This window comes from Marmota flaviventris, chromosome 6, assembly GCF_047511675.1.
Source record: "Marmota flaviventris isolate mMarFla1 chromosome 6, mMarFla1.hap1, whole genome shotgun sequence".
Lineage (NCBI taxonomy): Eukaryota > Metazoa > Chordata > Mammalia > Rodentia > Sciuridae > Marmota > Marmota flaviventris.
In genome coordinates this window covers 16037568-16063858 of record NC_092503.1, presented here as the reverse complement: position 1 = coordinate 16063858, position 26291 = coordinate 16037568, and the positions used below count along the sequence as shown (strand labels likewise).

General features: G+C 40.8%; 1 long non-coding RNA gene and 1 pseudogene across 1 annotated transcript in view; one reads left to right on the top strand and one right to left on the bottom strand.

Moving 5' to 3' along the window:
- Positions 1 to 26291, top strand: part of LOC114095954 (uncharacterized) — a 288590-nt gene that overhangs the window by 121275 nt on the left and 141024 nt on the right. The window lies entirely within an intron of this gene.
- Positions 21862 to 22189, bottom strand: LOC114095951 (small ubiquitin-related modifier 2-like; annotated as a pseudogene).

The window sequence follows — 26291 nt, the reverse complement described above, 5'->3', positions numbered from 1 at the left end:
CAGTGGAGTAGAAGGAGATAGGAAGGGAGGAAGGACAGAAAAGGGAGGAAATGTAGAATGAATTTAACAAAAGTATATATAAATTTAACAAAATGATATATAAATGTACCTCAGGGAACTTCACATTTATGCGTAGATAAAAAGAACCAACCAAGGATGAATAAATGGATGAGTGAGGGGAGGTTCAATGGAGAGGGAGTGGGGGCATGGTGGGGGGGAAAATGGGGACCAAATTGGAGTGTGTCCAATTCCATGCCAGTATGATTGTGTTGGGATGAATCCACCCACCATGTGTAACTAAAATGCTCTAAGAAAAATAAAAAAGAAAGGATTTTGAAGTTTGCAGACGTATATGTTTAACCTGCTTTAAACATTATACAATGTACACATGTAATAAAACTTCAGATGGCACACCTTAATATGTATAATTTTTATGTTTTTATGTATCAGTTAATGACATAACATAAAGTCTGCTCACAAGGGCACCAGCATTGTCACTGCTGCTGCTGATTGCTAAAGGCTAGAGTCTATGGTGGAATTTAGGGTTTCAGAACTGTGGTCCCAGTAGTAAGGAGAAAGAAACATGCTGATACCATAGACTCCAAATGGAGGCAATCAACAGGTAGAAGGAATGTATATGGAATGATGCAGAGAGGTAAAAAGGAGGAATCCAGGAAGCAGTGGGCTCTTAGGGGAGCTAAGCCTGGGGCTGAGAGATCATAGGGAATATCATGGCAAAGCACCTGGGCAGGCAACCAGATTCTGAGTTCAAGAAGGAAAGCAAAACCCAAGGATGGATGATCAGGAAGCTGAAAGCTAACACCCACCAAAAGTCTGGTTGTTGGCTCAGTTTCCAGACTTCAGCCATGTCTCAGAGAGTTCAGGCTAGGAGGAGAGGCCAGGAGTCTATCAGGAGGGACCCTTCAACCCAAGAGCCATTACAATGTCTCCTTCCAGCCTGCCCCAAAGGACCATCCGCCCATTCACTCAGGTCTCTGTGCATAGAGAAACAAAACATGAAGACATTCCATCTTGGAGACAGTGTGAGCTGACCTCATGTGCAGACATCTGAAGCATCACCTTGGCCCCCTGGTACTAGCAAAGGTGCATGTGGGGCCAGGAATGAATGGACCTGTCCCAGGCCCTTGCTCATAGGGGTTCATATTAAATTCCCCAAATTTGTAATAAAAATGAATAATCATCGTCTTAGTGAGTCTCTTGTGGAGTCAGAGCTATCCTAGTAGGGAAAGCCAAGTACAATCTTCTGACATTGCTTCCCCCATCCCCCAGACACTACGTTTAAAATAATATCTCATCCTGAAGAACACATGGAGATTTTATGGATCTAAAACCATGAAAGTTGCACATAGGTCAACTCTATCCTCTCCTATTTTTTCCCAGCCTGAATCCTGGAATTTTCTCTATAGGGATTACTATTATATATTTTAGGCTTTGCAGTCTTTGTACAACTACTCAACTCTGCTTTTGTAGCTCAAAAGTAGCCATACTGACCTACATTCATATCAATAGTGTATGTTTCCCCCTCTCCTGCCCCTGCCCATTCTCATGTAAAATATTTGCAGTGGTTCATTAAAATTATACATAATAATGGGATGTACATCATATTCACACATGCACATAGCACAATCTGGTAGATTTTGTTACCCAGTACCGAGGAGTGGCATAGCTGAGTCATATGGCAGTTCCATTCCTAGTCTTTTGAGGAATCTCCATATTGCTTTCCAAAGTGGTTATAACAATTTGCAGCCCCACTAACAATGCATGAATGTACCTTATCCCGACATCCTCATCAATTATTGGTATTTGTAGTTTTGATGATTGTCATTGTAACTGGGGTGAGATAATATCTCAATGTGGTTTTGATTTGCACTTTCTTTATTGTTAAGGATGTTAAACATTTTTCACATATTTGTTGGCCATTTGTGTTTCTTCTTTTGAGAAATGTCTGTTTAGTTCTTTGGCCCATTTGTTGATTGGGTTATTTTATTTTATTTTTCAATAAGTTTTTTGAGTCTTTATGTATTCTGGATATTAATCCCTTGTCAGAGGAACACCTTGCAAAGATTTTCTCTCATCATGTAGGCTCACTCTTCATGTTCTTAATTGTTTCCCTTGCTGTACAGAAGCTTTTTAATTGGATGGCATTGCATTCATTCATCCTTGATTTTATTTCTTGTACTTTGGGCATCTTGTGAAGGATGTTGGTGCCTGTAACTATATGCTGGAGTGTTGACCCTATGTTTTCTTCTAGCAGTTGCAAGGTTTCTGATCTAATTCTTGAGTCTTTGATCCTTTTTGATTTACTTTTGTGCAGGCTGAGAAATAGGCTAGTTTCATTTCTACACAGAGATATCCTGTTTTCCCAGCACCATTAGGATGCTTGTCCTATCTCCAAAATATATATTTGGCACCTTTGTCAGGGATAAATGACCATATTGATGTGGATTTGTCTCTGTGGTTTCTATTCTATTCTATAGGTCTTCATATCTTTTTTTTTTTTTTCAAATACCATGGCGTCATCCACATACTCATCATCATCTTCTTCTAGAGCTCTGTAATATAATTTGAGATCAGGGACTGTCACATGCTTCCATCTTCCTACTCAGGATTAGTTTAGCTATTCTGGTTCTTCTATTCTTCCAGATGAATTTTATGTTCTGTTTTCCCCCTCTAGTTTTGTGAAGGTTGTCATTCATATTTCAATGGAGATGTCATCAAATCACTTTTGAAAATATGGTCATTTTGATAATATTAATTCTGCCTATTTATTTTCTAAGGTCTTTTTTTAAACCGGGGTCTGGTGCATGAAGCCCAACATATAGCTACATCCCTGTTCCTATTGTGTATAATTATAATGCACTAATTAAAAAACCAAAAACATATTTTTAAATAAAATTCTATTTTTCATATTACTCTTGTTATTTGCCCAAAATACAGATGCATTTCAGATGTACCTTCAGTTTCCTGAATAAACTCTAATAGAAGGATTTATCATACTTTAGTTAATTATTTTCCTACGGATTCAAATAAGGATATTTGAAATGTAAGAATATTCTTTTTGATATTTTAAATTTTACTTTAATTCCCTATTTGTATCAGTGTATTATAGTTGTCATAATGTTCATATTTGTTGTTACAAATATTCGTACACACACTATATGGTAACAGAATTTGGCCAATATAATTCCCCACTATTTCCTTTCTCTCCTCTCCTCCCTCCTCTGGTCTCTTTCCTCTACTCTCCCTTTGATTTTCATGAGACACCTCCCCTTACCTTTCTTTTCCTTGAAAAGAAAATTCTAAAAAGTAGATATCACATGAACTTGGAAGCGACTGGACCTGCCACTATGACTCAGGACAAACTATGTTAGAGGCATCTGTGCTGGGAAAAGGGGCCAGGAGGGGTTAATGACAATTCTTTACTGGAAACACACAACACAGACCCTAGGGTCCAGTAGTAAATGCCATGCGCAGCTGGAAAACGCACTCCTTTTCACTGTGGTTCTTTCCTGCTCCTGGGCCCCTGGATAGGAAGGTACAAATCCCACCTCGCCCCCTCCCCAAGTGAGGGCAGAAGTGACACTGGGGTCCAGCACCAAGCAATCTTGCTCTCTTCTGCCAACTCGCTCCCTCCTATCCTCATGCCCTTACCTTTTCATCTCTTTTCCTCTCCCTGATCTAACTTGGTTCCCTGGCGCCTCTGCAGGCGCAGGGTCAAGAATGAGATGCATGACGTGCAGGTGTGGGGCAGAGCCGGCAGGGGAAGTCTGGGGACCGAGGAGGGGATGGAGGTGTTCCTGTGAGTTCATTTCCCAACTCACCTGGCGGAGCCACCCATAGAAAGTAAGGCAGGATCTGAGCCTGGATGCACGGAATGAGAGTAAGGCAGACTCACCTGCCATCCTTAAGGAAGTCTGGAGCGCTGCAGGACCAGAGCCTTTACCCTTCTGCCCGCAGCGCCTGGCCTCCCGGGTCTGACTATAGTTTCGTCCCCTTGTCACCGCGGTCCTTGCAGAATCATCCTTTGGATCCTGTGGTGGCAGGACCCCGCTCGCGTCCCACTTCCTCTATGGAGGTGGTACTGGGATCTACACCAAGCAATCTCGCTGACTCCTGCCATCTCGCTCCCTCCCATCCGCCTGCCCTAACCCTTTCCTCCCCTTTCTGCTCCCAGGGCTACCTGGGTCCCTAGGCTCCCACAGCAGGCTCAGGATCAAGGACCCGCTCCTACAAAGTGGTCAAGAGGCCCAGGCCCCCAGGGGAATTCTGGGGACGGAAGTATCCCCCTAAGTTCAATCCTGCAACTCACTGGTAGGCGCCAACCAAAGAAAGTAAGGCGGGAGCAGACCTCGGATGCTAAGATTGAAAGTAGCCCAGACTACACCCGCCATCCTTCAGGTGCTCAGAGCACTGCTGGACCTGGGCAGTGGTCAGAGCCTTTAATGCTGGAGGCCCGACCCGCTGCAGCACCCTGCCCCCCGCCGTCTGACCACAGTTTAGCCCCCTGGCATTCCCCGCCCCCCCCCCCCCCCCCCCGTGCTTCTCAGTCCACCGTGTCCTCGCAGAATCGTCCTTTGAATCGCTGTGGTGGCAGGAACCTGTCCGCATCCCACTTCCTGCACGGAGTTTTTACTGGGGACATACACCAAGCCATTTCTCACTCCTGCCATCTCGCTCCCACCCATCCGCCTGCGCTAGCTTTTTAGTCTCTTTTCCGCTCCCTGGTCGAAAATCTGCTGCAAGGACATGAACCAGCCGGACAGAGCCCGCAGGGGAAGTCTGTGGACTGAGGAGGGAACCGAGGTTTCCTTGTATGTTCCATCCCGCATCACTGCTGCCAGCACCTCCCAAAGCAAGTAAGCCAGGAGCAGAGCCTTGGGTACTAAGAGCTAGAGTAGCATGGACTACACCAGTCATCCTTGAGGTGCTCAGAGCCCTCCAGACCTGGACCAGGTCAGAGCCTTTAATGTGCGAGATCCCCCCCCCCCACACCCCGCCCGCAGCGCCCTGCCATAGTTTCACCCCCTTGTTACCAGCCCTCCAGCAACCCAGGCCACTGAAGTCCTCCAAAATTATACTTCGGACTGCCGCGGTGGCAGAACCCTGCTCTCCTCCCATGTCCCCTATGCAGGTGGCACTGGGGACCACACCAAGCCCTCTTGCTCCCACTCATCTGCCTGCCCTAAAGTTTCCCTCTCTTCCGCTCCCTGCGCCAGCTACCTCGGTCCCGGTCCCGCGGCTTCCACCGCAGGCTCAGGGTCAAGAACCTGGTGCGGGGAAGTGGACCCGCGGCAGAGCCCGCAGGGGAAGTCTGGGGAAGTATCCCCATAAGTTCCAACATGCAACTCACTGGAGGGTGCCGCCCAGAGAAAGTAAGGCTGGAGCAGAGGTTTCTTAGCAGATGCTAAGCATGAGAGGAGCGCGGACTGCACCTGTCATCTTTAAGGTGCTCAGAGCTTTGCTGGACCTGGGCAGTGGTCAGAACCTTTAATGCTGGAGGCCCGGCCTCCTGTAGCACCCTACCTCCCGCATCTGGCCATATTTTCGCCCCGTGGTATTTCTCCCCATGCTCCCCGGTCCACCGTGTCCTCACAGAATCATCATTCGGATCTCCGTGGCGGCAGAAGTCTGCCCATGTCCCACTTCCTGTACCGAGGTGGCACTGGGGACCTACAGCAAACCATCTCTCTTATCTATCTATCTATCTCTCTCTCTCTCTCTCTCTCTCTCTCTCTCTCTCTCTCTCTCTCTCCCCTGCCATCCTGCTCCCTCCCATCCTCCTGCCCAAATGCTTTGTCTTTTTTCCATTTCTTGGGCTACCTCGGTCCGGTCCGGTTCGGTCCCGAGGCTCCCACTGCAGGCGCAGGGTCGAGAACCTGCTTCAGGGATGTGGACTGGTGGGACGGAGCCTTTAGGGGCAGTCTGGGGACTGAGGAAGAGACGGAGGTGTCCCCTTAAATTCTATCCTGCAATTCTGATAGTGGCCCCACCCAAAGAAGGTAAGGAGGGAGCAGAGCCTGGATGCTAAGAATGACAGCAAGGCGCAAGGCACCTGCCCAGGTCTTGGTGCTCAAGAGCACCTGGAGACCTTCACCTGGGTCTGAGCCTTTAAAGCAGAGGCTCCGCCCCTCCACAAATCCCCCCTCCCTCCCCCCCGCGTCTGGCCGTAACTCCGCCCCCTCGTTTTTCCCTAAGCCGCCAGGCCCAAGTGTCCTAGCAGAATCTGTGTTAGGATCTCTGGGTAGGCAGTAACCTGCTTTCATCCCACTTTCTAGGATTCCGCGGGGCGGAACCCGGGGCGTCCCAGGGACTCCTGCTGCCTCCCTGCAATTGTCTTCCTCCCTTCCCGCCTCACTCTCGAGCTGCTCTGGCTATTGCTCAGAGAAGGTGGACCCAAAGCAAAGGGTAAAGTTGGGGCCTGCAGCCTCATCCTCTTTCCTGCCTCCTTTTGGAACTTCCTGGGCCCAGGTATTTCACCACCTGAACTACCACCGAATTTATCCCCTTTATTCTAAAAAGACCCAAGAATTTCGGTCCCCCAATAAAATCCGATCTGAAATCAGCGTGGTTGAAGGCAGATGTTAGCTAGCCTACCATCAGGGATAATGTTTAGTAGATTCTGGGCCCCTGGAGCCTAAAACCTTCAGGAAAAACTGTCTAAAAATAACAGCAAAAGCAACTTCTCTTTTAGGAAAAGTGGCGACAGTCAGACAGGAAATGACATCTCTACCTATGAGAGAGAAAACATTCAACCTTTGACTTTCAGAGTCTGGCTTATTTCTCTTAGCATGATGTTCTTCAGTTCATCCATTTATTTACCAGCAAATGATGTAATTCCATTCTTCTTTGTGATTGAATTAAACCCCACTGTGTAAATATAGCACATTTTCTTTATTCATTCAACATTGGTGAGCACCTGAGCTGTTTCCATAACTGAACTATTGTGAATTGTGCTGCTATAAACATTAGTATGCACATATCATTATAGTAAGATGCTTTTAGTTTTTTTTTTTTTGGATAAATACCAATGAGTGGAATAACTGGGTCATATGGCAGTTTCATTCCTAGTCTTTTGAGAAATCTGCATACTGCTTTCCAAAGTGGTATAACAATTTGCAGCCCCATGAACAATGCATAATTGTTCCTTTCCCCCCACATCCTCATCAGCAATTATTGGTATTTGTAGTTTTGTTGATTGTCATTCTAACTGGGGTGAGATGAAATCTCAATGTAGTTTTGATTTGCACTTCCCTGATTGCTAAGGATGGGAAACATGTTTTGATATGTTTATTGGCGATTTGTGTTTCTTCTTTTGAGAAATATCTGTTTAGATCTTTTGCCCATTTGTTGATTGGGTTATTTGGGATATTTTTTTTTTTTGGTGATAAGTTTTTTTGGGGTTGTTTATATGTTCTGAATATTAATCCCTTGTCAGAGGAACAGCTGAAAAAGATTTTCTCCCATGATATAGGCTCTCCATGTTCTTAATTGTTTCCCTTGCTGTGCAGAAGCTTTCTAATTGGATAACATTCCACTTATTCATTCTTGGTTTTGTTTCTTGTACTTTGGGCATCTTTTGAAGGATGTTGGTGCCTGTACCTATATGCTTGAGTGTTGACCCTATGTTTTCTTTTAGAAATTGCAAGGTTTCTGATGGAATTCCTGAGTCTTGGCCCATTTTGATTTACTTTTGTGCAGGGTGAGAGGCTTGTTTCATTTCCTACATATGGATATCCAGCTTTCCCAGCACCACTAAAAATGCTGTCTTTTCTCCAACATATCTTTTTGGCACTTTTGTCAAAGATCAGATAACTGTATCTAAGTGCATTTGTCTCTGTGGTTTCTGTTCTGTTCTTCTGATCTTCATATCTACCCCTGCCCCATACCATGCATTTTTTTTTCTTCTATAGCTCTGTAGTATAATTTGAGATCAGGGCCTGTCACATGCCTTCAGCATCACTGTTCTTACTCATGATTGCTTTAGCTATTCTGGTTCTTTTATTCTTCCAGATGAATTCTCCTGTAGTTTTGTGAAGGTTGTCATTCTTATTTTAATGGGGATTGAGTATTGCATCAAATCTATAGATCACTTTTGACAAACTGGCCGTGTTGACAATATTAATTCTGACTGTTAATCTTCTAAGGTCTCCCTTAACCCAGGGTCTGGTGCGTGCAGCCCTACCACTGAGCTCCCAACATCTTTGGTTTGATTGTGTATAATTATAATGAACTAATTTAAAAAACATGTTTAAGTAAAATTATTTTTTTGCACTTAGGTCTTTTTATTTATCAAAAATACAGATGCATTTCAGATGTACTTTCTTTGTATCAAGTGAGTAGTTTTCTAGTAGAAGGATTTATCATACTTTAGTTAACTAATTTCCTACTGATTTAAATAGGGATATTTCAAATGTAGGAATATTCTTCTGGATATTTTAAATTTTAATTTAATTCTCTATTTTTATTGGTGCATTATAGTAGTTGTCATAATGTTTGTATTTCTTGTTACATTCATATACACACAATACAGCAACAGAATTTTGCCAATATAATTCCCCACTGTTTCCTTTCTCTCCTCTCCTCCCTCCCCCTCATCTCTTTCCTCTACTGATCTTCCTTTGATTTTCATGAGACCCCTCCCCCCACCTTTCTTTTCCTTTAAAAGAAAACTCTGTAAAGTAGATAAAACATGAATTTGGAAGGGACTGGACCTGCCACTATGACTCAGGACAACCTGTAATAGAGGCATCTGTGCTAGGAAAAGGGGCCACATGCAATTCATGCCAACACACAACACAGTCCCTGAATTCCAGAAATGCCAGCCTCAGCAGGAAAACGGAAACCCTTTTACAGTGGCTCATTCATTTTTTGGGCCCCCAGAGACAGAGCCCTTAGTTTTTAGTCTCTTTTCCACTCCCTGGGCTACCTCAGTCCTGAGGCTTCCAAGGCAGGTGTAGGGTGGAGAACCTGATGCAGAACATGGACCGGTGGGTGGGACAGAGCCTGCAGGGGAAGTCTGGGGACTGAGGTGGATATGGAGGTGTCCTTTAAGATGGATCCCACAACTCACTGGCCAGTGCCACCCAAAGAAAATAAGAGTGGAGCTGAGCCCAGATGCAAAGAATGAGGGCAGAGCTGACTGCACCTGACTTGGGTCCCAAGCTCAAGAGCACTGGGAGACCTGCCTCCTGGTGTCCAGCCTTTAAGTCCCAGACACCTCTGCTCCTGTGCCTCGCGCCCTGGGCAGAGACTTTTGTGTGGGACCACACCTGTATTCCACTTCCTGGGAGGGCATGGGCCTGAGGTCTCCCAAGTGACTCCTGCTGCCTCCTTGCCACTGGCTTCAGCCCTCCCTGCCTCACTCACTGAGCCACCACAGCTGTTACCCAGAGAAGGTGGACCCAAAGCAAAGGCTAAAGTTGGGGCTTCCAGCCTCCACCTCTTTCTTGCCTCCTCTGGGACTTATTGGACCCAAACCATCTGTATTCCCACCTTCATACTCATTCCTTTTTATTCTGAAAAAGAAAAAGAATTTCCATCCTCCAGTAAAGTCCCATCTAAAATCAATGTGTTTGGAGGCAGGTTTTAGGTAGCCTGTCATCAACAATAGTTTTGTTGGTAGTTTTTCTGTGCCTATGGAGCCAAAAACCTTCAGGATAAACTCTCTGAAAGCAAAAGCTAAAGCACCTTCTCCTTTATGAAAAGTTCTGACAGTCAAACAGGAAATGCCCAGCTCTGCTGCCAGCTTAAGGCAAGAATCTTTTTTTTTTTCCTTTTTCTTTTGGGGTACTAAGGATTGAATCTGGGTGTGCTCCACCATGGAGCTACATCTTCTGCTCCTTTTAAAAATTTTTTATTTTGGATGGCAAGTCCGTAAATTGTCCAGGCCAGCCTGGTACTTGAGATCCTCCTGCTTCAGCCTCCAAGAAGCTGGGATCACAGGGATGTGCCAGAGTGCCTGGCCATGATTAACCTCTTAAAGTTTCTTTTGGTCACTTTCATTGTTTTCTCAAGATCCAGTCATTTAAATGTCTATCCAACCACCAGGTAAGCACCATTTAAATAACTTCAAATACACATTTCAGTCCAGTGTGGGGATGAGTAAAATGATCACATGAGTCTGAGAAGACTCTGGCTTCTTGATGAGTGGCCCCTGGTCTGAGATACTGCCATTCAGAGGTTCAGACACAGGACCCCATCTCATGGCCTGGGCCTCAGGCCTGTGACATCAGAGAAGGGAGAACTAACTACTGAGTTAGGAAAGTCCTGGTGAGGGATCAGTTTGTCTAACTACAGGGTTGAGTCCATTCACCTTCTTTCCACCAGAGGGCACTAACATACAGAAGTTAATATTGATGCAGGAAAATGTTTAAAAATGGGAGTGCAATACTCATCAGTCAAAATATCATGACTTCTACTTCCAAAAGTACAATCTCCAACTCACACTCTTTCAGCAAACTCTGGAGTTGATTCTGTCCCCATTTGGGATCTGGTTTGAGTTTGGCAGCCAGAAATCTCCCTGTGACCCACTTGTTGTACTCAGCTAATCTCCATTCTGTTATTTGATTATTTTAAATAAAATATTATAATTGTATATATAAGCAGATTCATTGTGGTCCATTCATACATGGACATAGCATGATTTGGTAGAATTTGTTCTCTATGTCCTTCCCTCCTCCCTCTCTCTATCCCCTTCCTCTATTGCCAACTTGGGTCTTCAAAGGGAAATATTCTTTCTATGTTCAAAATATTTTAGCACACTTAGCAGACAAATTCTAAAGCTGTCTTTTCAAGGTTCTATCTCTTGGTTATTCAAACACTAATCTAGACACAGCTCTGAGAGCATTTTGTAGTTGTAGTTATCAATCAGTTGGCCTCCAATAGAAAGATCTTTCCAGGTTACCTGCATGGGCCCAGGGCCATCAGATGAGCTCTTAAAATCAGAGGACTTTCTCAGGCTGGAGGCAGGAAGGAGGAAGCGAAAGGAGAAGTTTGACTCTAAGCAAGAGAAGGATTAGATGTGCTGTTGGTGGGTTTGAGATGTGTGGACCAGAGAGAGGCCTCTGAAAGTTAAGGAGTGCCCTGCTCACAGCCAACAAGGAAGTGGATTCTGCCAACCATCTGAATGCCCTTCAAAGCACATCTTTTCTAGAGCTTCCCCATAAGAGTTCAGCTGTTCAACATCTTGATTTTGATCTTGTGAAATCCAAAGTGGAGACATCAGTTGAGCCAACTCAGATTTCTGACCTATATAACTGTAGGATAATAAATGTGTTGATTGAAGCAGCTAGGTTTGGGGTCATTTGTCATGACTGTGATACAAAATGAATACCAACCCCTTCCCATTTAAATGAGAATTTGCCTGGATATAAAATTCTTTTCCTCAATTCTTTAGAAATAATATTCCTTTGTCCCCATGTGACCAGGGTGGCTGTCCAGGAGTCTGTTGCTGTGCTTGCTTCTTACTTGTTTCTCAGGGCCATCTGGGAAGGGAGCCAGAAGGCTGTGCTGGTTTGTCACCTCTGCTGAGTTTTGCAGTCTACTTGGCTGCTGGTCATGGTCTCTTGGGGGTGGGGAGGTTTAATTTCTTTCCCTGCTTCTTCTTAGGTGCACTGGTAGATACAAGAAATTCATTGCTTTTGTTTTATTCAGCTGCTACAAGTCTCATCTTCCCCTCACTTTTATAAAAATCAAATTCATTGAGGTAATTTAGAACAACACTTCTTTTTGAATTTAAAGTCCCTTATCTTGGGAAGCATGTTAGAAACATGTGGGCATTTGTCTAATTTATGCAGCATATTAACAGGCTACAGACATAAAAAGATATGTATGGTATGATTTCTGCTATGAGTCATCTTACCAACCTGTAAATTCTGAAAATCATATTTCCATGTTGTACTATCTTCAGGTTTTCTGAAGGGAAAAAAAAAAATCTTTTTTTTTTTTTTTTTCAGTAAAAACACTTAACTTTAGACAAAATGAATTCTGGAACTATAGGTCACTTTGACTTCCAAGATTTTATAGATTTCATAAAACCAGTCCATGTTATCCTAGATTTATTATAATTATGATAGGTATTTTAATAAAACATATAATCCTTTTAGGCCATTGGAAGCACGTATTAATCATAGGCTTTAACATTAGTCATACTGTCAGCTTCGTTCATCAGACATAATGAGATAACTAATGGAAGTTTTAAAAAAAAATTTTAAAATTTATTCTAATTTGTTATACCTGACAAAAATATGCAATTCAATTCATAGTACACATATAGAGCACAATTTTTCATGTCTCTGTACACAAAGTAGAGTCACACCACTGGTGTCTTCATATATGCATTCAGGGTAATCATATCCTTCTCATTCCTCCATCTTTCCTCCCATTTCCCCTCCCTCTCCCTCTCTCCCCTTTACCCTATCTAAACTTCCTAGATTCCTCCCATGTTCCCTCCCTACCCCCATCATGGATCAGCATCCACATATCAGAGAAAACATTCGGCATTTGGTTTTTTGGGATTGGCTGACTTCACTTAGCATGATATTCTCCAACTCTTGTCCATTTACCTTCAAACGCCATGATTTAATGTTTTAATGCTGAGTAGTACTGTTTTAATGCTGAGTAGTATTCCATTGTGTATTATACCACAGTTTCTTTACCCACTCATCTATTGAAGGGCATCTAGGTAAGGTTCTACAATTTAGCTATTGTGAATTGTGCTGTTATAAACATTGATGCGGCTCTGTCACTTAATGCTGTTTTTAAGTTCTTTGGGTATAAACTGAGGAGTGGAATAGCTGGAGCAAATGGTGGTTTCATTCTAAGTTTTTCAAGGAATCTCCATATTGCTTTCCAGATAGGTTGCACCAATTTGAAGTCCTGCCAGCAATGTATGAATGTGCCTTTCCCCCCACATCCTCGCCAACACTTATTGTTGTTTGTATTATTGATAACTGCTGTTTTGACTATAGTGAGATAAAATCTTAGAGTAGTTTTGATTTGTATTTCTCTAATTGCTAGAGATGTTGAACATTTTTTCATATATTTGTTGATTGATTGTATATCATTTTCAGAGAAGTGTCTATTCAGTTCCTTGGCTCATTTATTGATTGAGTTTTTTGGTGTTTAGTTTTTTGAGTTCTTTATATATCTTAGAGGTTATTGCTCTCTTTGATGAGTGTGTGGTAAAAAATTGTTCCCATTCTGTAGGCTCTCTATTCATCTCACTGACCATTTCTTTTGCTGAGAAGAAGCTTTTAAATTTAAATCCATCCCATTTATTGATTCTTGGTTTTAATTCTTATACTAGAGGAGTCTTATTAAGGAAGTTGGGCCTAATCCGACATGATGGAGATTTGGGCCTATTTTTTCTTCTATTAGGCGCAGGGTCTTTGGTTTAATTGCTATGTTTTTCATCCATTTTGAGTTGAGTTTTGTGCATGGTGAGAGATGGAGTTTTAGTGTCATTTTGCTGCATATGGATTTCCAGTTTTTCTAGCACCATTTGTTGAAGAAGCTATCTTTTCTCCAATGTATGTTTTGGCACCTTTGTCTAGTGTGAGGTAACTGTTTTTATGTGCATTTGATTCTGTATCCTCTATTCTGTACCATTGGTCTACAAGTCTATTTTGGTGCCATGCCATTTTTGTTACTGTTGCTCTGTAGTATAATTCAAGCTCTGGTATAGTGATGCCACCTGCTTCAATCTTCTTGCTAAGGATTGCTTTGGCTATTCTGGGTCTTTGATTTTTTTCAGATAAATTTTTATTGTAGAGGTCTTTGACCTCTTTTGTTGAGTTGATTCCCAAGTTTGTTTTTTTTTTTTTTTTTTGAGGCTGTTAAATATGAGGTAGTTTTCCTAGTTTCTCTTTCAGAGGATTTGTCACTGTTACACAGAAATGCCTTTGATTTATGGGTGTTGATTTTATATCCTGCTACTTTGCAGAATTCATTTATTAGTTCTAGAAGTTTTCTCATTGAATTTTTTGGATCTTCTAGGGGTACAATCATGTCGTCAGCAAGTAGTGATATTTTGAGTTCTTCTTTTCCTGTTTGTATCCTCTAATTTCTTTCATCTGTCTAATTTCAAGAACTATGTTAACAAGAAGTGGTGAAAGAGGACATCCCTGTCTTGTTCCAGTTTTTAGATGGAGTGCTTCCAATTTTTCTCCATTTAGAATGATGTTGACCTTGGGCTTAGCTTATATAGCTTTTACAGTGTTGAGATATCTTCCTTTTGTCCCTAGTTTTTCTAGTGTTTTGAACATGAGGGGGTTCTGTATTTGTCAAATGCTTTTTCTCTATCTATTGAAATGATCATGTGATCATATTTCTGTTGATGTGATGAATTACATTTATTGATTTCTGTATGTTTAACCAACCTTGTATCCCTGGGATGAACCCCACTTGATTGTGGTGAACTATCATTTAAATATGTTTTTGTGTTCGATTTGCCAGAATTTTACTGAGAATTTTTTCATCTATGTTCATTAGAGATATTGGTCTGAAGGTGTTTTTTTTTTTTTTTTCTTTGATGTGTCTTTGTCTGGTTTTGGAATCAGGGTGATATTGGCCTCATATAATGAGTTTAGCAGTGTTTCCTCTTTTTTTATTTCATGGAATAATTTGAGAAGTATCGGTATTAGTTCTTCTTTGAAGGTCTTGTGAACTTAGCTATGTATCCATGTGGTCCTGGGCTTTTCTTGGTTGGTACGCTTGTGATAGTGTCTTCTATTTCATTGCTTGAAATCGATCTGTTTAACTTGTATATATCATCCTGATTCAGTTTAGGCAAATCATGTCTCTTGAAACCTGTTATTGACTTTGATATTGTCTATTTTAATGGAGTACAAGTTTTTAAAACAATTTCTAATTATCTTCTGTGTTTCTGTCCATCATGATATTTTCTGTCCATCATGGATGTTAGTAATTTGAGTGTTCTCTCGCCTTTTCTTTGTTAGCATGGCTAAGGGTTTATCAATTTTATTTATATTTTCAAAGAACCAACTTGTGGTTTTTTCAACTTTTTCTTTTGTTTCAATTTCATTGATTTCAGTTCTGTTTTTAATTATTTCCTGGCTTCTACTGTGTTTGGTGTTGATTTTTTCTGCTTTTTCTAGAGCTTTTACATGTAATGTTAGGTTATTTATTTGTTGACTTTTCTTTTTCTTTTCAGGAATGAACTCCATGCAATGATCATTCCTCTTAGTACTGCCTTTATACTGTCCCAGAGATATTGATATGTTGTATCAGTGTTCTCATGTACCTCTAAGAATTGTTTAATCTTCCTTTTTGATATCTTTTGTAATCCATTGTTCATTCAATAGCATATTTTAGTCTCCAGGTGATGGAGACTATTTTTTATTTTATCATTGATTTCTAATTTCATCTGATTATGATCTGATAAAATTCAGGAGGGTATCTCTAGTTTTTTTGTATTTGCTAAGAGTTGCTTTGTGGCATAATATGTGGTGTAATTTAGAGAAGGATCCATGTGTTGCTGAGAAGAAAGTGTCACTCGTTGATAGATGAAATAGTCTATATATGTCTGTTAAGTCTAAGTTATTGAATATGTTATTGAATTCTATAGTTTCTCTGTTTAGCTTTTGTTTGGAAGATCTATCCAGTGGTGAAAGAGGTATGTCAAAGCCACCCAGAATTATTGTGTTGTGGTCTATTTGACTCTTGAATTTGAGAAGAATTTTGTTTGATGAATATAGAGGCTTCATTGTTTGGGGCATATATATTTATAATTGTTAAGTCTTGTGGGTGAATGGTTTCCTTGAGCAGGATGTAAAATCATTCTTTATCCCTTTTGATTAACTTTGGCTTGAAGTCTACTTTATTTGGTACAAGGATGGAAACCCCTGCTTGTTTCCACAGTTCACATGAGTAGTATGTTTCTTCCCATCCTTCACCTTCAGTCTCTGGATGTCTCTTCCTATGAGTTGAGTCTCTTGAAGACAGCATATTGTTGCATCTTTTTAAAAAAATATTTATTTTTTAGTTGTACTTGGACACAATACCTTTATTTTACATTTTTATGTGGTGCTGAGGATTGATCCCAGTCCTCCTACAAGCTAGGTGAACAGTCTACCACAACCCCAGCCGTGTTGCATCATTTTTTAAATGCAATATGCCAATCGATGTTTAGGCCATTAACATTCAGGATTATTACTGCGACATAATTCATATTCCCCGTCATTTTTGTTTATTTTGGTTTTTGAACTTGACTTGGTTTCTCCTTTGATTATTTTTTCCTTTAGTGTAGTTCCTCACTTTGCTGATTTTCATTGTTATTTTTCATTTCTTCCTCATGGAACAGTTTGCTGAGGATGTTCTCTAGTGCAGGCTTTCTAGTAGTAAATTATTTTAACTTTTGTTTATCATGAAAGGTTTTTATTTTGTCATCAAATCTAAAGGTTAATTTTTCTGGACAGAAGATTCTTGGCTGGGATCCATTTTCTTTCGGAGCTTTGTTATTGTTGTTCCAGGATGTTCTAGTTCTCAGGGTCTGTGATAAAAAATCTGCAGAGATCCTAACTGGTTTCACCCTGTACGTAATCTGATTCCTTTCTCTCATGGGTTTGAAAATTCTCTCCTTATTCTGTATGCTGGCATTTTTATTATAATGTATCTTGGTGTAGATCTGTTGTGGTTTTGTACATTTGGTGTCATGTAAGCACCTTGTATTTGATTTTCCAATTTATTCTTTAGGTTTGGAAATTTTTCTGATATTATTTCATTGAATAGATTGTTCATTTCTTTGGTTTATAACTCTATGCCTTCCTCTATGCCAGTAATTCTTGAATTTGGGCTTTTCATGTTACCCCATAATTCTTGAGTATTCTGCTCATGGTTTCTTACCATCTTCTCTATGTGGTCATCTTTATTTTCAAGATTATATATTTTGTCTTCATTGTCTGAGGTTCTGTCTTCACAGTGATTTTTATCTGTTGGTGATGCTTTCTATGGAGTTTAATTTGGTTTATTATTTTCCTCATGTCAAAGATTTCTGGTGTTTTTAGAACTTCTATCTTCTTATTGAAGTAATCTTTTGCTTCCTGTATTTGCTTATGTATCTCTTTATCAATATGATCTTTTGCTGCCTGTATTTGATCTCTTATATCATCCTTTAATTCACAGAACATTTTAATTATGTACACCCTGAACTTCTTCTCTGACATTTCTTCTGCTGTGCTAGCAATAGATTCTAATACTGTAGTATCTTTGTTTGGGAACTTTCTTCCCTTGTATTTTAATTTGTTTTTGTATCTTCTCTTCTGGAACTGTGGATTCAAAGTGTTACAGTTTTTACCCTTTAGGCTAAAGTGTCCCTGCAGGGTTACAATATCTTTCCTTTAATGGGGAGAACAATATTAACAGATCTCAATACAAACAATATTCAGCCTTAAACCAAATAGCTTCTATTAAGACGTTTAGGGTTTGTCACAATATACAGAAATGGTGATTTCACTTATTACTACAATATAAACAGTATGTTTGCAAAAGGGTCTACAGTTTCTGGTGGTGGACAAAGATAGAACTGGGGGTGGGATGTAGGATGAGATGTTAAGGAGGTAGGAGGAGAGGATATAGAGTTATTGGATCTTAGGAAGCATGAAAGAGGAATCTAAAGAAGTTGACTAATAGCAGAAAAAAAGAGAAGGTAATTTTGGGTGAAGAGAATAAAGAGAGTACAAAAAATAAACAAATATAAAAATTAAGAAAAATAAAAAATGTAAGAATAAGAGGTAAAATAATATACAAAACAATTGTAATATACTATTCAGACATCCCAGTCCTTAGTAGCCTAATTCATGAAAAGTACTTGGTAATGTTGGGGATGTGAGGGTGGGAGAAGAGAAAGAGAGAACAGTAAAACAAACAAACAAACAAACAAATAGAAAAAAGGAAAGAAAAAAATCTTAAAGGAAAATACCAGGATTGTTTTTGTTTGATTTCAGTACATTTTCTGCATCCCTTCTCATCCAATAGGTGGGGTTGTCTGTTGTTTGCTGGTATCTCCACCCTCAGAATGGTGAAGGTTATTAGGGTGAGAGGGTTAGTCTTCAGGGCAGAGCTCCTGGAGGTGGGGTATAGCACTTGCTGATCCCTGTTGGGAGTCTGCACCCCAAGGCTCTTCTTTGGAGCCCACTTGGGTTATGTGGGCATCTGGTCCTATCTCCTTATATTGCCTGTAGATCTCACAATTCTTGGTCTCTAATTTAGTCTCTAGACTGTATCTCACTCACCCTCTTCCTTTCTACTTACCAGTCAGGAACCTCTCTCTCTGGAGGTCTTGTGAACTGCACTATGGGGGCTGCACACCTGTTGCAGAGAGCTGGTTTCTATTAGTCAGTTCAGGGCCAGGCTATGTGAGCTATGGACCAGCCACAAGCACTGTGAGAGATTAGTGGCTACAGGGGAGAGGGGTGTTAGGAAGAACAGGTACCTTTTTGTTGCTTCTAAGCCCCAGCTGGCGTCCCAAGCTGAGAGTTGCCTCAAGTAAAGATGTTGACAAAGGTGTCCCAAGATGGAGGCAACTGCTTTCAGAGATGGGGTGTCAGGTGGTAACACTGGGCGTTGTGTTCAGAGATGCCGCTTTATGGCCTGCAGTGTTGTGGCTGGTGGCTGTCTCCAGATCCTGTCCTCTATCCTCAGGTGCCAGCTACCATATGTAGGGAACTATAGCAGTGGTTACAGTGTCCCGTGATGGAGGTGACCAAGGGAGCCCCACATTGGCAGATGGGGGTCCACATGGGAGTGGCAGCTGGAGGTACTGTGTGTGGGCAGCTCCTGGGTATCCTGCATGGGAATGGAGGCTGAGATTCATACTTGGGTGGGCAGCCAGGGGTCCTGCAGGTGCTGAGGCCTGGAGACCTTCGTGGGCGCAGCAGTCAGGATTCCTTCATGGGAGCAGCTGTCAGGGTCCTCCAATAACTCACAGAGAAATAGTATTCTCACTATTAGTATCTCAGGAGCAACACAGAATGCAGCCTCCCTCTAGCCCACCATCATGGATCCCCCTGACTAACAGTAGTTTAGTGCATAAATTGTGAATAGATATAATTTTTTTTAAAGATTAGTGTTAGATTATGTGAATTATAGTAACATTTTTAGTATCTTTAATTTATTTATTCATTTATATGTGGTGCTGAGGATCGAATCCAGTCCTAGGCGAGTGCACTACCTCTGAGCCACAATCCCAGTCCGAATTATAGTAAGATTTTGTCTTTGAAAAGAATTCATTAATTTTGGATTTCACATCCCGAATAGCACCCAGGAAATCATGTAAAAAGTCAAGAGAATTGTACCTTTAAGAGTACAAATGAGCTGGGTGCGGTGGTGCGTGCCTGTAATCCCAGCAGCTAGGGAGGCTGAGACAGGAGGATCATGAGTTCAAAGCCTCAGCAATGGAGAGGCACTAAGCAACTCAGTGAGACTCTGTCTCTAAATAAAATACAAAGTAGGGCTAGGGATGTGGCTCAGTGATCAGTGCCCTTTAGTTCAATCCCCAGTACCAAAAAAAAAAAAAAAAAAAAAAAAAAAGAAAGAAAGAATACAAATGAGCAAGGAAATACTTATTGCTGGAACCACCTCATGAAGATGCCTTGATGTTTGCTGTCATGTGAGCATTTTTCTGCCTAGAAACAGCATAACCCACTGTTCAGCTCTGGCTGGCAGACCCCATGTGACCTAGCAACAGTGAACATAAAATGTTCCTACAAGAAACAAACTTATTTCAAATCATTTTTTCTTATTTATTTATTTACTTTATTTGTTGTTTTTAGTTGTACATGACAGTAGAGTGTGATTTGGTATATTTATACAAACATTTTATTCTAATTAAGGTCCCCATCTTGTGGCTGTACAGATGTGGTGTATTTCAGATCTTCTTTTGTCTAAGGTCCCTCCTCCCCAACAAACTAACAAGCAACACCAGCAACAATGGTGAACAGCATTGAAGCCTCTGACACCTGCACTACTGGATGATAATTAAAAATAGAATGAATTAATATATATTTATCTAAAAATATATTTGTGAACATAAAACAAAAAGCCACCAACATGCATTTCACAAGAAAATATTTTGCTTTGTTAAGCATGTTCCAAATATTGAATTTGACCTTGACATAAGCAGATAATTAGTTTTATTTTCCTTTCTCTAATTTTTATGCATAATATATTTTCTCTTTTTTCTTCCACAACATTAAAAAATTGCTCCTTTCAAAGGATGCTATCTATTTTTGTTTTGCTCTGAATATTCATATCTCTTTATATTAGTAATCCTTATCTCAAAGGAATGTGCTTGCCTTCTGTATGATTTCAGGCTGTAGAACATCTTACCAAGTACTATTTGAACTCTACCTTTCTCCTCTCTTTTTTCTCCTCTCCACTCTTGGTCAAAATATGCATCTTTCTGATTATAACATGTAGTGTTATACACCAGTTACGTTAGGCCACACGCCCAGCCCTATTTTGTATTTTATTTAGAGATAGGGTCTAACTAAGTTGCTTAGTGCCTCTCCATTACTGAGGCTGGCTTTGAACTCATGATCCTCCTGTCTCAGCTTTCCTAGCTATTGGGATTACAGGTATGAGTAACTATGCCCAGGTCATTTGTACTCTTAAAGGTACCATTCTCTTGACTTTTCACGGGTTTTCTTGGGTGCTATTCTGTAGGTGAAATCCAAGTTTTGCAAGTCTTTTTTCCCAATTGAGTTTTGCTGCTTTTTCTCTTCTTCTGAAATATGTATTTAAAAAAGCACAGCAGTTTTGAGTTTTGTGCCTAGTGTTAGCAACTGTTGTTGCCTGTCAGGCAATTGTTGCTGTACTCGGTGGGGATGTGGGTGAGGAGCAGGCATCTGACAGGAGCCTGGAACCTGATCAAGATGGTCTGGGGCTGGAGAAGTGGGCCCTTCTTAGTCATGTCCCAAGCACTCCGTGCTGTTTGCTACCAAAGTCAGCGACTCCTTCAAGAATCTGGGGTGGGACTGTGGTTTTATATTTAAACAAGACACTTGAATTGAAGGGAAAACTAGGAATTTTTTTTTTTTTTTTTTTTTTTTGGTGGGGCTGGGGAAGGGGAATAGTGGGGATTGAACTCAGGGGCACTCCATCACTGAGCCACATCCCCAGCCCTATTTTGTATTTTATTTAGAGAGAGGGTCTCAGGAGTTATTTGGCATCTTGCAATTGCTGAGGCTGGCTTTGAACTCAAGATCCTCCTGCCTCAGCCTCCATTGCTACTGGGATTACATACAGACTTGTGCCACTGCCCAGATAGGATTTTTTTAAAAGAGTAGTTTACCCCTACTTTAAGACAGATTGCCCTACATGTAGCAGCTACATACAAAAAAAGTTATACAATTGCTCTTGGTTTTACAATGATAAGTGAAAAACTTTAAAATTTTCCAATCGAACAAGGTATGCAAGTATTTTTATGCTATCCAGGGTGCTTATTTTGTTGTTGTTGTTGTTGTTAAAACAGTGGGAGCAAAATAACTTACTGGAATATAAAGATAAGAGCTGAATGAGCACGCCACTAACAGATAAAGGGGATATTTTCACAGAACCAGTATTTTCCCCATCCATCTCCATTGGATGTCAATCAAAACATATCATTGGCCATTTAGTTTTTTTAAATGCAATATTCTTGTGCACATACACCAGTTACTTTATGTACAATAAAGAAATGGGTAAGTGGAAAATGAAAGAATAGAAAAAATGTACTGTGGTAGTCAGGATGAGGTGGAACCAATTTGCAGTTTTGCAATTGAGAATGTGTTCTTGATCTGTAAGAACAGAGAGAACTCTGGATTAAAGTGGCTGGTTCCCTTTTTAGTAGACACCTCCTGTATGCTGCTGGAACATATCAATTACATCTTCATCCTCCCTTTCCAACTGTGCAGGTGTCTGTTACATTAATTGGCTACCCATCAAATTGGAATCTGATCTGCCTCATTGACACACCCTGTCATTCACAATAGGCTTTTCATTAGTTCACTAAGAGGCTCTTAATCTTAAACTGCACCACAGAACCATCCTGTCCTGCAGGATGGTTCTGTGGTGCAGTTAGTATGATGGTTGTTCTCAGTCTTGACTCCTTCAAGTTAGTATGATGGTTGTTCTCAGTCTTAACTCCTTCCTTGGGCCTTTCATCAGCCATGGAGAGCGCCAGAGTCTCTTCAGCTGCCGCTTCACAAAAGAGGTATCAGGCCCACTCCTAAGGAGCACATCAGAAGTTCTGGGAGTGACAGAAGGAAGCCACAGTGGTGGATGAGGGAGAGGACATCCTCATGAGCTCCCTCGCCCCACTCTGCATGCTGGGACCCTGTTCTTGTTCTAATGTGACATAAGGTGGTTTGATTATTTGACACTGCAGAATCACCAGAGTTGATGACTAATACTTGTGGCTTTTCAAATATATTTCTTTTTCCTACAAGCAGACAGGCAAACTTGGGATAGGTTATGGGAACACTGTTCTCGCTAGGAAAAGGAGAGCTGTGTCCATGTATTAATGCTTATCTTCAAAGCAAATATGATCTCTTTTACGTTCTGCTGCTCCCAGTGTATGTCTTAAAATCTTCTTGAAGTTTCTCCCAGACTACAGCATCGTACAGGTACTTTTCTTGTTAGCTGTGCTTGGCAAGCTATGGAATGACTGTCAGATTTATATGCAGCCAGCTTCCTGTTGATGAAGATAAAGATGGTCTCTGGTTAGTTACTTTGACAAAAAGAGAACGTTGCAATAACCATACATGTATGAGCCTCTAAACAATTTCCTAGAATAAATTGCTGTGCAAATTGATACAATTTAAAAGTGTATCATTTCATCTAGGGCAATGTTTTGTGAAAACTTGTAATTGTTAAGACCCAGCATGGGCAAGGGAAGTTGAAACTCTTACTATAGTAGGAGTGCAAACTGGTACAACTTTTCCCAAGAAGAACATGACAGTATTCATTGTGAGTGTAAAAGAGAATTTCCAGTGGAGAATACATTCCCAATACATGCTTGAAATGTATCCTCCCTGGGAGGATAACAAATAATTCCATAAAACTTTTTATCTTGAGTGTGTGGCTAATACTAGAGGATGCAGGCTTGCACGGGGGAGACAATTTATGCAGTCTATAGGATATATTTTAATTGTTTGATTATTCAATGGGATAGAAGAGGGGTGTTAACCACTGACCCACATCCACAGCCCTTTTTGTATTTTATTTAGCGACAAGGTCTCACTAAGTGGCTTACTTAGAGCCTCACTAAATTGTTGAAGCTGGCTTTGAACTTGCAATTTTCCTGCCTCAGCCTCCAGACCTGGTGGGATTATAGGCATGTGCCACCACACCTGGATCTCTTCTATTTTTAATTGGCTGAGGCTTTAATTTTTATTCTCTTAAAAAAGTGGACCGATAACATTGTGTTCATTTGTCATGTACACTGTATTGCTTGAAATATGTATATTTATTCCAGTCTTCCTATCTATCTTTATCCTATTAGGTTTTCCAATAGGCATCCTGTTCATAAAGTCCCATCAGACTATCTGGATTGGTCTCTGCTGCAGCTGTTGGACCCTTACTTCCCGCTATATGACCAGGATTGCCACAGCTGCCCTGTACAGGTCAGAATTTTACAGTGTTCCCTGGGCCAGAGCATAGGGCAACTACCAAGATCTGCACATCTTTTTCTGTGAGCTCCTCTTTGTTTCTTTATAGCTGCTCTAGTTGATCCAATTCTGCAATTGCTTCCTATGTTTTTAGTGGGGCAAGACAGGGGCCTGTCTCTTGTGAAAGGCTCCAGAATGGTGGTGAAGCTGATGTCCACCTCCACTTCACATTTTCCACTGTACAAACCCTGTTTATAGGGGTATGTGCTGTATGTGGTTTCATGTCAGTTGGGGAAGGGACAGCATGGGAAAAGCAAACCATTTCTCTCACTGTTTGAATCCTGCTTTTCTTTTTTTAAGTTTGGGGATTCAATAATTTTGTTTTATTTATTTGTTCTAATTAGTTATAGAGGACAGCAGAATCATTCATTGTAAACAAATGGAGCACAATTTTGAGCTTCTCTGATTTATACACAAAGGAAGATCACACCATTTGTGCAATCCTACATGTGCCTAGAGTAGTTTCGTCCTTCCCACATGTTTCCTATTCCCATGGCCCCTCTCCACCCCTCCCTCCCCTTTGGCCAATCCAAAGTTCCTCCACTTATCCCATGCCCCCGCTTCCATTATGAATTAGCACCCACTTATCAGAGAAAACATTTGGCCTTTGGTTTTGAGGGATTGGCTTACTTCGCTTAGCATGATATTCTCTAACTCCATCCATTTACTGGCAAATGCCATCATTTTATTCTCATTTACTGCTGAGTAATATTCCATTGTGTATATACACCACAGTTTCTTCATCCAATCATCTATTTAAGGGCATCTAGTTTGGTTCCACACTCTAGCTATTGTGAATTGTGGTGCTATAAACATGGATATGGCTCTATTACTATAGTATGCCGTTTTGAAGTCCTTTGGGTATAGACCAAGGAGTAGAGTAGCTGTGTCAAATGGTGGTTCCATTCCAAATTTTTAAAGAAATCTCCGTACTAATTTTCAGATTTGTTGCACCAATTTGCAGTCCCACCAGCAAAGTATGAGTGTGCCTTTCCCTCTACATCCTCACCAACACTTATTGTTGTTTGTATTCTTGATAACTGCTATTCTGACTGGAGTGAGATATAATCATAGAGTAGTTTTGATTTGTGTTTCCCAATTACTGGGACATTGAACATTTTTTCATACATTTACTGATTTACTGTATATATTCTTCTGAAAGATGTCTGTTCAGCTCCTTAACCCGTTTATGATGGGTTGTTTGGATTTTTTTGGTGTTAAGTTTTTTGAGTTCTTTATATATCCTGGAGATTAGTGCACTATCTGATGTGCATTTGGTAAAAATTTGCTCATACTTTAGGTTCTTTCTTTACTTCATTGATTGTTTCTTTTGCTGAGAAGAAGCTTTTAAGTGAATCCATACCATTAATTGATTCTTAGTTTTGTTTCTTGTGCTTAGGAGTCTTGTTAAGGAAGTCAGGGCCTAATCTCACATGGTGAAGTTTTGGGCCTACTTTTTCTTCTCTTAGGCATAAAGTCTCTGGTCTAATTCCTAGGTCCTTGGTATACTTTGAGTTGAGTTTTCTGTATGGAGAGAGATAAGGGTTTAATTTCATTTTGCTTCATCTAGTTATCCAGTTTTCCCATCACCATTTGTTGAAGAGGCTATCTTTTCTCCAATGTGTGTTTTGGGGGCCTTTGTCTACTATGAGATAACTGTATTTATGTGGGTTTGTCACTGTGTCTTCTATTCTGTACCATTGGTCTACATGTCTCTTTTGTTGCCAACATCTTGCCGTTTTTGTTACTATGGCTCTGTAATATAGTTTAAGTTCTGGTATTGTGATGCTTTCTGCTTCACTCTTTTTGCTAAGGATTGCTTTGGCTATTCTGGGTCTCTTATTTTTCCAAATGAATTTCATTAGTGCTTTTTTATTTCTATTAGGTATGACATTTTAATTTTTTAAATTTTTAGTTTAGATGGACACAATACCTATATTTTACTTATTTATTTTTATGTGGTGCTGAGGATCAAACCCAGTGTCTCATGTGTGCTAGGCAAGCACTCTAACATTGAACCACAAATGCAGCCCATGATGTTGGGATTTTAATTGGTATTGCATTGAATCTGTATAGCGCTTTTGGTAGTATCGCCATTTTGAGACCATTAATTCTGCCTATCTAAGAGCATTGTTGCAGGAATGGACGAGGCAGGGCACTGAAGATAGCAGGAAACAGTTTTATTTGGCTGCATCCAAGTTCAGAGGGTACAGCTTTCACTGTAATCAATTAATCCCCTGAACCCTGAGTTCAGGTCATTTCAGAACTTCATATGCAGCATGTAAGGGAAGGGGCTCAGGAGCTCACAGTCTGCAGAAGTTCACATGAAAGCAGATTTTTCTTTTACTCTTCTGGGCAAGTTAACCCTTCAAGGACAACACCTGAGAAGGGGAGAGCTTCTTCTCCACTTTCTTCCCTCCTCCTGCCAGATGTTAACATGGAGCCCTGTTGGTATCTTCTCTTATCTTAGAAATGTAGACATCTCCATAAAACTCCAGCTCAAGGCCAGAGGCCTTGTTAAATATCTATCTTTTTTTTTTTAATGCCCCAAGACACTACTTGGGGTATGTGTTTTATTTTGCCTTTGCAAACACTTTCTACAAA